The sequence below is a fragment of the Miniopterus schreibersii genome (genome assembly GCF_964146895.1).
Source record: "Miniopterus schreibersii genome assembly, chromosome: 2".
Taxonomy (NCBI): Eukaryota; Metazoa; Chordata; class Mammalia; order Chiroptera; family Miniopteridae; genus Miniopterus; species Miniopterus schreibersii.
The window spans coordinates 91,748,004-91,759,949 of NC_138102.1; the positions used below are offsets into that span (position 1 = coordinate 91,748,004).

General features: G+C 37.4%; 1 pseudogene across 1 annotated transcript; it reads left to right on the forward strand.

Annotated features, from left to right (window-relative positions):
* The first annotated feature begins 11,035 nt into the window (after positions 1-11,035).
* Positions 11,036-11,552, forward strand: LOC308552686 (ubiquitin-conjugating enzyme E2 C pseudogene; annotated as a pseudogene). The gene has a single exon. The product of its transcript is annotated as a ubiquitin-conjugating enzyme E2 C pseudogene (transcript).
* Positions 11,553-11,946: the final 394 nt, after the last annotated feature.

Consider the following 11,946-nt stretch of genomic DNA (forward strand, 5'->3'; position numbering starts at 1 on the left):
TCTGGTTCTGCTGCTTTTCTGGGCCTGGAGCTGAAATACAACTGAGGCCTAGATATTATCTTTAGGGAGGAACACTCAGGGGGTCTAAACTGCATGACCATTGAAATGCTAAGGGAGGATAGATGACCCTGGAGACAAAGTTCTTGATTTCCCAGTTTTGCCCCTTGCTGTGCATCTGGGGCTTCCTGCCCTGGTGAGTTTCTATACCCTAGTTTCTATACCTGGGTTTCTATACCTGGCACATCTAACACAAACCATTTACTCTCAGGTGTCCTTGGTTTAGGGAAGGCAGGATTTACTATGAGGCTGCAAACTGCTATTTAACTATCTGTCTTAGTTTCCCTATTTTTCTTCTCATGGAATTTTCCTAGCTTCATATTATACTATAACAACCTTATGCTAATATCACAAATGTATTTTTCAGGTTATAACTTCAAACACACTATTAAGACAATATAAGACTAAGAGATAAATTGTAGAATGTGTTCCAAATGTTTTGCAGAGGGGAAAAAAAGATAAAACAAAATTCAAGTTGTAAAGAAAGATTCTATGAAATATGTTGCAATTAAACTAAGCATTAAAGAATTCTTGACTAAGCCTTAGCTATTTCATTAGATAAAAAGAATATGGCCCCATTTAATTCTTCTCTTGGATATTTTTATTCATTGAAAAAGTTTCTGAGCACCTTTATGTATCAGGGATTGTGGAGGCATTGGGAACACAATAAACCTAGTACTACATTCCTCACATTGAAAAAGCCTACAGGATTTCCTGCTCTTGATGTTGGTGAAGTAGCTTGTTGCAGAGAAATTCTTCCACAGGGTTAGTCTTAAACATTAGAAAAGTTGGAGAAAATTAAAAATATATTTATTTGAATTTAGAATAATTTGAGTATCCAAGATTCTGAAGAGAAGGAAAGTGCATTGTAGTACTTTTCCAGAACGTCAAGACACTTGTTAAGCTATAAGAAGGGTATGATTAAGAAACTAATGAGGGAATCAGAAAACAATGGATAAAATGCTGGTAACTGAGTTGAGTTTTTAACAATCTAATGAAACTGAGGAGGAAAAAAATTGGAATTCATGGGCCCCTAAAGAAGACAGCCCAGACATTTAGAAAAAACTTTGAAAGAGTGAGACTTTTGGATTAAAAGCAAACCTTTCATTAAAATCCAGTGTTGAACCAGCTCAAAGACTGGATAAAGATGATCTGTTCCTGCTCTAAGTGCAGGATAAATTAATTTTAAATCCTCTCTGGAGAATGATAGCATCAGGTAGAACTTCACAAATTTATCTCTACAATTTTTCTTACACAATATCTGGCATTTAATTTAAAAAATAAAAAAAGATTAGTCATGCCACGAGAGAAAGGTAAATGCTCAGAAATCAAAAATAAAAATTTTTATAAAAATAGAAATAGACTTCAGAGGATGCAGACTTTAGAGTTCTCATACAAGAATGTTAAAATAACTGTGATCAGCATTTTCAGAGAATAGATGAAAAGATAGAAAAATTTTAACAAAAACTGATATTAATCAAAATTCTAAACTAAAAAAATAATAAAATTAAGAAATATGTAACTACTCAGCCATGAAAAGGAAGAAAATTTTATCCTTTGCAACAGCATGGATGGATCTGGAGAACACTATGCTAAGTAAAATAAGCCGTCAGAGAAAGACAAGTACCATATTTCACTCATATGGGGACTTTAATGAACAAACTGAACTAACAAGCAAAACAGAGAGACAGACTCATAAATGACAACAGGCAGACAGCTCTGGTGGGGGGCAGGGTGTTGGAGGTGGAGGAGGGATTGAGCATAAAAAAAAGAGAGGGAAAGCTCATGGACACAGACAAGTGTGGTCGATTTTCGGGGTGAGTGGGGTGGGTGGAGGTGGAAGAGGCTACAAGAATGATAGGGGAAAATTAAAAAATAAAAGCAAATTAAAATAATTTTAAAAGATGAAGAACACATAAAAAAAGAAAGTAATATGTAGACACATTGAAAAGGAGACCAGAGTATTAGAATTAGAAGTTAAGTCAATTTAAAGCACCCACACTATAGAACAGAGAAGGGAAGAGATGGAAAATAAAGAAAAGGTATATAAAATATCTATCAGACAACTTATTGAATACCTAGAAGGAGAGGAGATAGTGAGACAAAAACTTATATGATGTTGCCTGACAATGTTACTAAAACAACAAAGACACCGATCTACAAATTCAAGGAGCTCTATAAATTCCAAACAGGACAAATACAAAAAACATTTCATAACAAAACTGCTAAAAAACAAAAATAAAAAAATTTTTTAAGTAGCCAAGAAAAAAGATTCAGTAACTTCAAAGAATAAAGCTGACTTTCAACAGAAATAATGGAAGCCATAAAACACAGAATGAGATGGCTGAAGTATTGAAAGTAACCACTAATCAAAATTTCTTTTCTTTTTTTTTTTTTTTTTAAATATATCTTTATTGATTTCAGAGAGAGGAAAGGAGAGGAGAGAGAGAGAGAGAGAAACATCAATGATGAGAGAGTCATTGATCGGCTGCAGCCCCCAACTCGGGCATGTGCCCTGACCAGGAATTGAACCCCGATCGCTTAGGATCCTAGGTCGACTCTCAACCACTGAGCCATGCCCGGCCAGGCACTAACCAAAATTTCTATAACTGAAGGAAACATTTTTTAAAAAATTAAATAAAGACATCTTCAAACAGAAAAACAAAAACAAACAAACAAAAACAAAGAAAAAAACACAGCTGTTCCAGTAGACATGCATTAAAAAATACACTAAAGAGAATTCTTCAGGCAGAATAAAAATATCCCAAATGAAAGCATAGTAATTGAGAGAGACATGAATAACAATAGAAAGCATAAATACATGGATAAATTCAAATGATTATTTACTGCATAAGACAATGACATGAATTTCCTGGGGTTTAAATAGATACAGTAAAGCACAAAAGAAGAGATGGAGCTGCATGGTCCAGAAGTGATAAAAATACTATTTTAGAGCAGATCTAGTATGTCAAAAATATATGTATGATCTCTATAGCAACCACTAAGATCATAACAAAAATGCTGTTGTACTTCCTATTTCTTTCCTTCTGTTTTATTTAGATTTAATTTTCTATTTTGTTTTCTAATTTGTTGAGATGGATACACAGATCAATGATTTTAGCCTTTTTTCTTTTCTAATGTATGCAATTAAGGCTGTAAATTTTCCTCTTTAGCTTTGTCCCACAAGTTTCAATATGTCTTATTTTTATTATCATTCACTTCAAAATAGTTTTTCATTTTCATTTTGACTTCTTATTTGATTCATGTATTATTTGTAAGTGCAATCCTTAGTTTCTAGACACCTGGGTTATTTATTTAATTGATTCTAGTTTAATTAGACTGTAGCCAGAGAACAAATTTTGTATGATTTCAATCATTTGAAATGTATTGACGCTTGTATAATGGCCTAGTGTACCGTCAATTTTGTTATTTCTGTGTACTTGAAATAAATATAGAAAACCCAGAAGAATCCACATACAAACTCTTAGAATATACAAGTACATTTAGCAGAGTTGCTAGATACAAAGAATATATTTTAAAATCAATTGTATTTTATTTGTAATTTATATTCAAAAATGAAAATAATTTAAATGGTACTGTTTATAAAAGTATTGTGGTAAACAAAAGATGAGCCATTAAGATCCTTTTAATGAAAATTTTGTTGCTCCAACCACCAGCAGTACACTCAGAAGACAGCTTCACGCTTCTCAGGCCCTTTAGAATTTTCTTCACTGACAATGAGCCATCTTACTCAAGAACAGGCCCTTCCTGAGGTAGTCCATAAACAATAACTAATCAATACCCATGGACAACTCTGATGGGATGTATTTGCTCAAAGGTCCCCCTGGATTTCGCCAAGGCTTTGTCAAACCTTCTTTAAAGTTTGACTTCTCCTTCTTCCTAAGTGTGCTTCCTCCCCCACTCTTCCACTGATGTTCATCACAAATAAATAAATTATACACCAAACTCCATGTCAGCATCCACTTGTACCAACCTGCAACAATTGGTACCAGGAGGCCCCAGAAAGTAGGCGATAAGATGGGATGTTAGTGTTGAATCACTTGCTAGTAGGCATTGAGGACCCCATGAATTGAAGTAGCAGAAACTACCTGATACAGATGCTGGTCCAATTGTTAAAACTATTATAGGTGATCATTTAGATGATGTGCCAGTGGAGAAGAACGTACTAGCTAATGCAAGTATCAATGTTTTGTGAAGAATCAGCTTAAACAGTATGTATAAGGACAATGGGATGCATGTCATTTATACCCCAGAAAATCATAATGAAAACCTGAGGCTGAGGACCTGGATTTAAAAGTCAGGGTGGCCAAGCTCCAGAGAATGGTAAACACCCGACAGGTTAAGTCTGTTATGCCAAGAACAGGAATCTAATTATGGGCAGGAGAGATGAGTGGGGAATGACACCAGAACACATGAGATAAACATTTGTGACTTACACAAAAGCCAAATGTTTAAGGGTTCAGTGATCAGAGACATGCCAGGAAGTCCCTTTCAAAGGAAAAAACAAATTATTGCATCTTGTATATCCCATTATAAGAAGAAAGCACAATGCCCAATAGCCCTTTCTTGGTTCCAGGGGCAGCATATTCCATACCTGTGGACATGTTTTGATTCACGTACCAGGTGACATGTAAGGCTGCAAACTTTGAGTGGGAACCTGAGTAGAAAAGGTTCTTTACCATGTCTAGACTGAAGTGCAAGCAACTCTGGCTCTTGAACCATATGATTCAGTTGACACTATGATATTAAAGATATCAATGCTGGGAAAAGATGCCATGTGAAACATGAAGCTTATGGCAAGCCCTAATGAAATAATCAGAATGAAGTCCTTTGATATTCTGAAATAAAGCCATACCATCAACACTGGAATTATACACCACTGAAATAAAAAAAAAAAAAAACACACCCTAGAGTTTTATTAATCTATGGTAAAGACTGATTGCCTGACCATGGGATACTAAGTGACTATGCATGTGGAAATACATATCATGAGCCGGACTCTATCATACCCAATAACCCATAAGGCCAGGCAGACACAGAAATAAACCATCATAAGATGGAAGTGATAAATCTTGGATCCTGCACTAACAGGACCAGATTTCATAAGCAAGCTGCGTAAACGGATACCCCAGACGCCAATGTCACTTAACACTATTGTTCTAGTGCACCACTTTTAGGTCATACCTGTGACCACGTAGAGGATTTCTTATGGCCATCTGATAGAGAAGTAAAAGACCTGAGCTTGCTTTAAGATGAATCAGCTCAGTATGAAATGCAAGGTGAAAGGCTGCACTGTAGCATTACTTAGAAGTGTCCTTGAAAGACAGTAACAAGAAAAATCCTCCCAAAGATTGGAGAGTTGGGCAGGACAATTAACCATCCTCTTTGTGTAACCATTTAGAATATATACAAACTCATGGGTGGATAATGGACTGCCTGGTCAGAACCTGGAAGGAGAAATATTGGAAGACAGATACAGGGAGGCACTGGTGTAGGAGTATGCGAATATACAAATGGGAGTGGGTACAAAGTGTGAAGATCTTTATGTCACATGTTAAAGCATATCAGAGCATCTACTACAGAAGCACTACATAACCAAATAGAAAAAGTGATACAGTCTATGGACATCAGCCCCATCAGTTATCAGTCACCCTAGAGCCATAATGGGCACATAAAAGGGCTTGCCAAAGTGTAAGATAGGAAGGGCATACAGGGCCCAACAGCATAAGCTCCCACCGACAGAGGCTGATTTAGCTACTGTTGGCACTGAATGCCCAACCTGATTGCAACAGAGGCCAAGACTGAGCTCCTAATATGCACTATTCCTAATGGAGTTTTGCCAACCATATGAGGTCCAGTTTACAATAAAGGCCTCTTTGATCCTAAAAGGGGCAGTGACTTGATTTCAGCTAAATATATATTTTAGGTGTAGATTTGTTTTTCCTACTCTTTGGACCTCATCTAGCACTATAATCTAAGTGCTTACAAAATTTAATTCCACTAGCATGGGACCTACATCATATTGTATCAGACCAGAAGACCCGTTTTATAGGATCCACCGGTGAGATTATATATCATATCACCAAAAAGTCACTGTTATTGCTGAATGTCACCTTTGCTGTGCCAGTTTAGAAGCAATTCTCTATGAGGACAGAATGCCATTCTCTGGAAAGCAGAATAAATATATACGTGTGCGTGTGTGCGTGTGCATGTGCGTGTGTGTGTGTGTGTGTGTGTGACTAAAGAGCTTTATATGGCACTGTGTACTTAATAGAAAGAATACATGAGTACAGAAACCAAGGCATGTGATGGCTCCACTTATCATTCCCCATGATCCACTGAAGGACTCCGGAATTTCCATTGCCACTACTCTGAGTTCTGCAGGGTTTGAGATCCTGATCTCTAAAGACACTAAAGACACTACACTGTCACCAGAAAACAAAACAATAGTCCTTTTCAACTTCAGACTATAGCATTGCCACTGCCAGGGACTAGAAGGCAAGGAGAGTCACCATCTTGAAAGGAATAATTGTCCCTAATCATTAGAAAGAAGGAGAGCCCGGCCGGGCATGGCTCAGCAGTTGAGCATTGACCTAGGATCCAGGCGATCGGGGTTCGATTCCCGGTCAGGGCACATGCCCGGGTTGCGGGCTCTATCAATGACTCTCTCATCATTTATGTTTCTCTCTCTCTCTCTCCCTCTCCTTTCCTCGCTCTGAGATCAATAAAGATATATTTTAAAAAAAAAAGAAAGAAAGAAAGAAGTAGAGCTGTTCTTTTACAATAGTAGTAGTGTTGGGCACTTTTTAGCACCTCTGGTACTCTTGCCCAATTATGAGAAGTATAACAACCTTGGCCTAATAAGAGCATGGAGACTAAAAACTTACTCTCAGAGTAAGTCATTAAGATGAGCTGAGGTAATACTAAGATTGAGGACAATCTAGATTGAGTAGTGGAACAGGGAGACAATGAATCTCAGTGGCAACCTAATACCATCTTCAGTGATAGGTCTATCAGTCTTCCCACTAACCTTCCTCTTCTAAGTCTCCCCAGGAAGACAGGTATACCACAGCCTTGGAAAAGCTGCTGTTGAAATGTGCATGAAGAAGTGGATTTGAGCAGCATAAGAGGTCATCTGTGAGGGACACACTACACAGGGTGGACCATGATGGACATAGATATGTACCACCCATTCCAAAGAATGATTTGTGTCTCCAGCTTCTGAAAGTTCTGTAAGCTTTCCACAAGGTTTGTTTCAGCTGCAAAGAGACACTTCACACAAGAGTAAATCTTTCTGGAGCAGTTCACAACCAATGACTGATTGCTTCAAGAGTATAAAAATCTCACCATTTCTGCTCACCAAGAGGTATCTGTAACAGGCTATATTTTGCTCCTGAGCACCTTGTGGGGTTAGTCAAAGCTTTGTCAAGCTTGTAATAGTTTGACTTCTTTCTCTGCCCACCCAATCCTGCTTCTTTTTCCTCCCTTCCACAGGTATTGATCCCTTATAAATAGCCTATACACCTAACATTTTCTCATTGCTTTTGAAAGATCCAACCTGTGACAATCATCAAAAACTCCAAACACCCAGAAAAAAATCTAACAAAACATGTGTGACTTTGCAAAAAATGGGAAAAGATGTTATTAAGAGAAAGTAAGGAAGAACAAATAAATGGAGGAATCATTCATGTTATGGATTAAAGGTCAATTTTATACAGGTGCCCATTCTTTTCAAATTGATCTATAAATGTAATGCAATCCCCCTAAAACATCTCAGCAAGTTTTATTTGTGGAAATTGATAACCTTATTTTAACATTTATATGGAAATTCAAAATCACAATAACAAAACCCCCAAAAAGATGAACAATTTTGGAGAACTAAATTCAGGGAAACATAAATCATAAAGCCACAATAATTAAGAGAATGTAGTTATGGCATAAAAGATAGACAAACCAATGGAATAAAAAAAGAGGTTCAAAAATACATACATAGGTACTTTATTTATGACAAAGTGATGCTGAAGAGCAGTGGATGAAAGGATGGTCATTTCAGTATATGGTTTTGAATCAATAGTTTGCGCATGGAAAAAATTTCATCTTACCACCTACCTCAAGTCATATTCAAAAATCGATCAGACTGACGAATGTCAGAGGGATGGAGGAGGGCGGGTAGGTGGAGGGGGAGAGAGTAACCAAAGAATTTATATGCATATATGCACAACCCAAGGACACGGACAATGGTAGGGAGAGGGATTGGAGAGGGGGAGGGGACAAGGTAGAACAGGTCATTGGGGAGAAAAAGGGACATCTGTAATATTTTAAACAAAATAAAAACAAAAATCAATTCTAGGTGAACTATAGACATGAATATAAAAGATAAAAGAGTAGAGCTTCTAGCAAATAATATAGAATATATTCATGACATTGGAATAGACAAGTATTTTTTGAACAGGACGTACACATACACACACACACACAAGTTTAATCATCTCTTCATCAAAAGACAATATTATGACAGTAAAAGTGCACAGTAGAAGTGGGAGAAGTTGTAATCAACAAAGAATTTGATTCCAAATAACCAAAAAAACACCTACAAATCAATAAGAAAAAGATGAACCCATAGTAAAGTGAAAAAATCTGAATGGAGATTATTTGTAAAATGCAGGAGTGGGTAGTGACTGTGAGGGGCACAAGAGGGGCTCATGGGTGTGTGAAAATTATTTAGCTGCATGCATATGATCTTTATACTTACTTTAAAAATAATGTTATATGCTCAGTACAGTGCTAGATAAAAGGAAACTCAGATATATGCAGATTTAATTTGTGAACTTCACTTGCCATATATGCAGTGCATCAAAAGAATGGGAGAGCCTGGCTGGGCATGGCTCAGTGGTTGAGCATCGACCTAGGATCCAGGAGATTGCGGTTCGATTCCCAGTCAGGGCACACACCAGGGTTGGGGACTCGATCCCTGGTCAGGGGCTTTCAGGAGGCAGTCAATCAATGACTTTCTCATCATTGATGTTTCTATCTCTCTCTCTCCCTCTTCCTTCCTCTCTCTGAAATCAATAAAGATATATATATTTTTAAAAAGAATGGGGATCTGAGCACAAGAATAACATAAAAACCAATCCATCCTCACAGACCGTAGGAAGGGCTGAGTAGAGAGTGAGCCCCTGATGTCTGTGCCAAGATCATCACACCCTTGGCACAGCTATGCCTGCCCATGTGCCATGCTCACTTTATAGAAGAACATTTTTCTAACTCTAAGGCTATAGACCTAACACAAAATTCTGTTTCTAGGATAACATCCTGCGCCATACCTTATGTTTTTCTTTGGCTGTTGAACTGAAATAGTCATTGGTTCTGTTATCTTTAAGTGGAGGGACTTTCAGTGCTACATTTATGAATTTCTCATTTTTTAAGTGGATAAACCTGGCCAGCAACACTACCCTGAATACTTTTTATTAGTACAAGTACCATCCATTTGTACGTTCTTCACAGGGGAAAATCTGGTTTTTGGATGTTTGATTTGGCCAACAGACATCCTGCCAAGTTTATAGTGATAGATGAGAGTTTTCTAACAACAGCATGAGGAATATTTCCCATCCAGGGATGAGTGACTACTGATGGGAGTTTGCATGTCTGGCAAGACATCACATGAACCAGGCCAAACCAAACATTGAGTGGAAAACGCCACTCAGAACGGCATTCCGTGGGCCGAGGCCCCCTGTGGCTAGCCCACATGTGCAACTGACTGTACTTAGTAATGAAGCAGCAGCCAAACAGTACTACACATACTGTGCAGAAAGTGTACCTTGGCCATGTGGAGGGGAGGATGACAGGGCCCCTGGGACACCATCCGAGGGTTACTTAGAAGAGTACACTCTGAGTATATTCCAGGAGTCCTTAAAGCCAGAGATACTTTTTATGTTGTTTTAAGGAAATATTTTGAGCATAAATGAATTTTGTGACCCATATGTCTACATATTTTCCTTCTTGTACTAGGAGAAAAGAAACCTTGTTCCACATATCTACAAAGTGGAAAAAATCAGGAGAGAGAGAAAATGTTACTTAAATAATATATGTGTCCTACCAGATCCTGCCATCTCTCTTCAACCTTTTTATTCCTCAATTGCAAATTCATTAGTTAGGAACAGTGTTACTATACATTTTGCATTATTCATATCCAAAACTATTGAACATTTATTCTTACATCTACTTTGTTAATTTATTTAAAAACTTTACAGTGTGCTGTAGAAGTACATCTTAAAACTGTGCCTCCACTGAGAAAACTTGTGAAGAAAGAAAACAAATTGATTCATCATACCTAAATCTGCATATACTACAACTTATCTATTACTTCTCTTCATTGGCACAAATAATTGAGTTTTTTGTGTATTTATTTGAAAAGTGGTAAAGGCAGGGTGGGGGAGGGGAAGTGGAAGATGGCATAGAAGGGACAAATGGAGATGGAAAAGAAAAATAAATAAAATAAAATAATAAATTTTAAAAATAATGAGAAGAGCAGAGTTTTAAACCCAGAAAATCATGGGTCATTGGGGAGAAAAAGGGACATCTGTAATATTTTGGACAAAAGTTAAAAAGAAACTAACACTTTTAATTATTATACTATAATGCCTGAATGTATATGAAAACACTTTTGTAAATTGTAAGACAATGCACTACTGTTACTTGTTATGGGCAATCAATAAACACTATAGTAAGATTTAAAAAGTATGTGATGCTTACCCATTGTGTCTAAAACCAGAAAGCATGATGATGCATGTATGTGGCAAATTCAGAGCAATAGAGTATCCCAAAGAAGGTGGGAAATCACTTTACTTAGGTTATGTTACAGTAGACTTCACAGAGCAGTTGAAGATGGTAGAAGATTCCCAAGTGTGGAAAGATTAATTATAAAAATTCTGTGAACTTCAAAAAATTGAGGCAGTTACAGTCGTGTTCTCCAAGTTCCTGTGTCCCTGCCAGCACTGCCCTGATAGCCTCCCAGAACCACTACCCCGGGACCCCGTTTACAGCAGGAGCTGATGACCCTCATGATGTCTGGCGACAAAGGAATTTCTGCCTTCCCTGAATCACATAACCTTTTCAAATGGATGGGGACCATCCATGGAGCAGCTGGCACAGTATACAAAGACCTGAAGTATAAGCTCTCCCTAAAGTTCCCCAGTGTCTACAGGTACAATGCACCCATGGTAAAATTCCTCATGCCCTGCTACCACCCCAACTTAGACACCCAGGGTAAAATCTGCCTGGACATCCTAAAGGACAAGTGGTCTGCCCTATATGACATCAGGACCATCCTGCTTTCCATCCAGAGCCTGCTAGGAGAACCCAACATCAATAGCCCATTGAACATGTACACTGCGAAGCTCTGGAAAAAGCCCACAGCCTTTAAGAAGGACTTACAAGAAACCTATATAAAGCAGGTCTCCAGCCAAGAGCCTTGACCTGGGCTGTCCAACCTCCCTCCTTGTACTGTCTTTTTATTTTTTCCTTAGATGGTTGTCCTTGTCTTGATTTCTGTATAGGACTCCGTATCTTCAGCTGTGATGTCATATTTTGTTTTTGTTTTTTAAATTAAGTCTCTGGTTGAGCACCTGTGATGAATATATTAAATAAATACATTTTGGGTTTTGAAAAAATAAATAAAGGAAGATTGTGCAGATATGTATCAGATTAATTATATCACATGCATTAGTATCTCTAAGATTAGCAATGGCTATTAATATCCAATTTCCAAAAATATACCTATTTCCTGTCAGATAAATTCTTATAACTGGAACAGCATAGTTTTTCCAAATGAGTATATTCACATTCATTTAAATAAAATTACATTTTGTC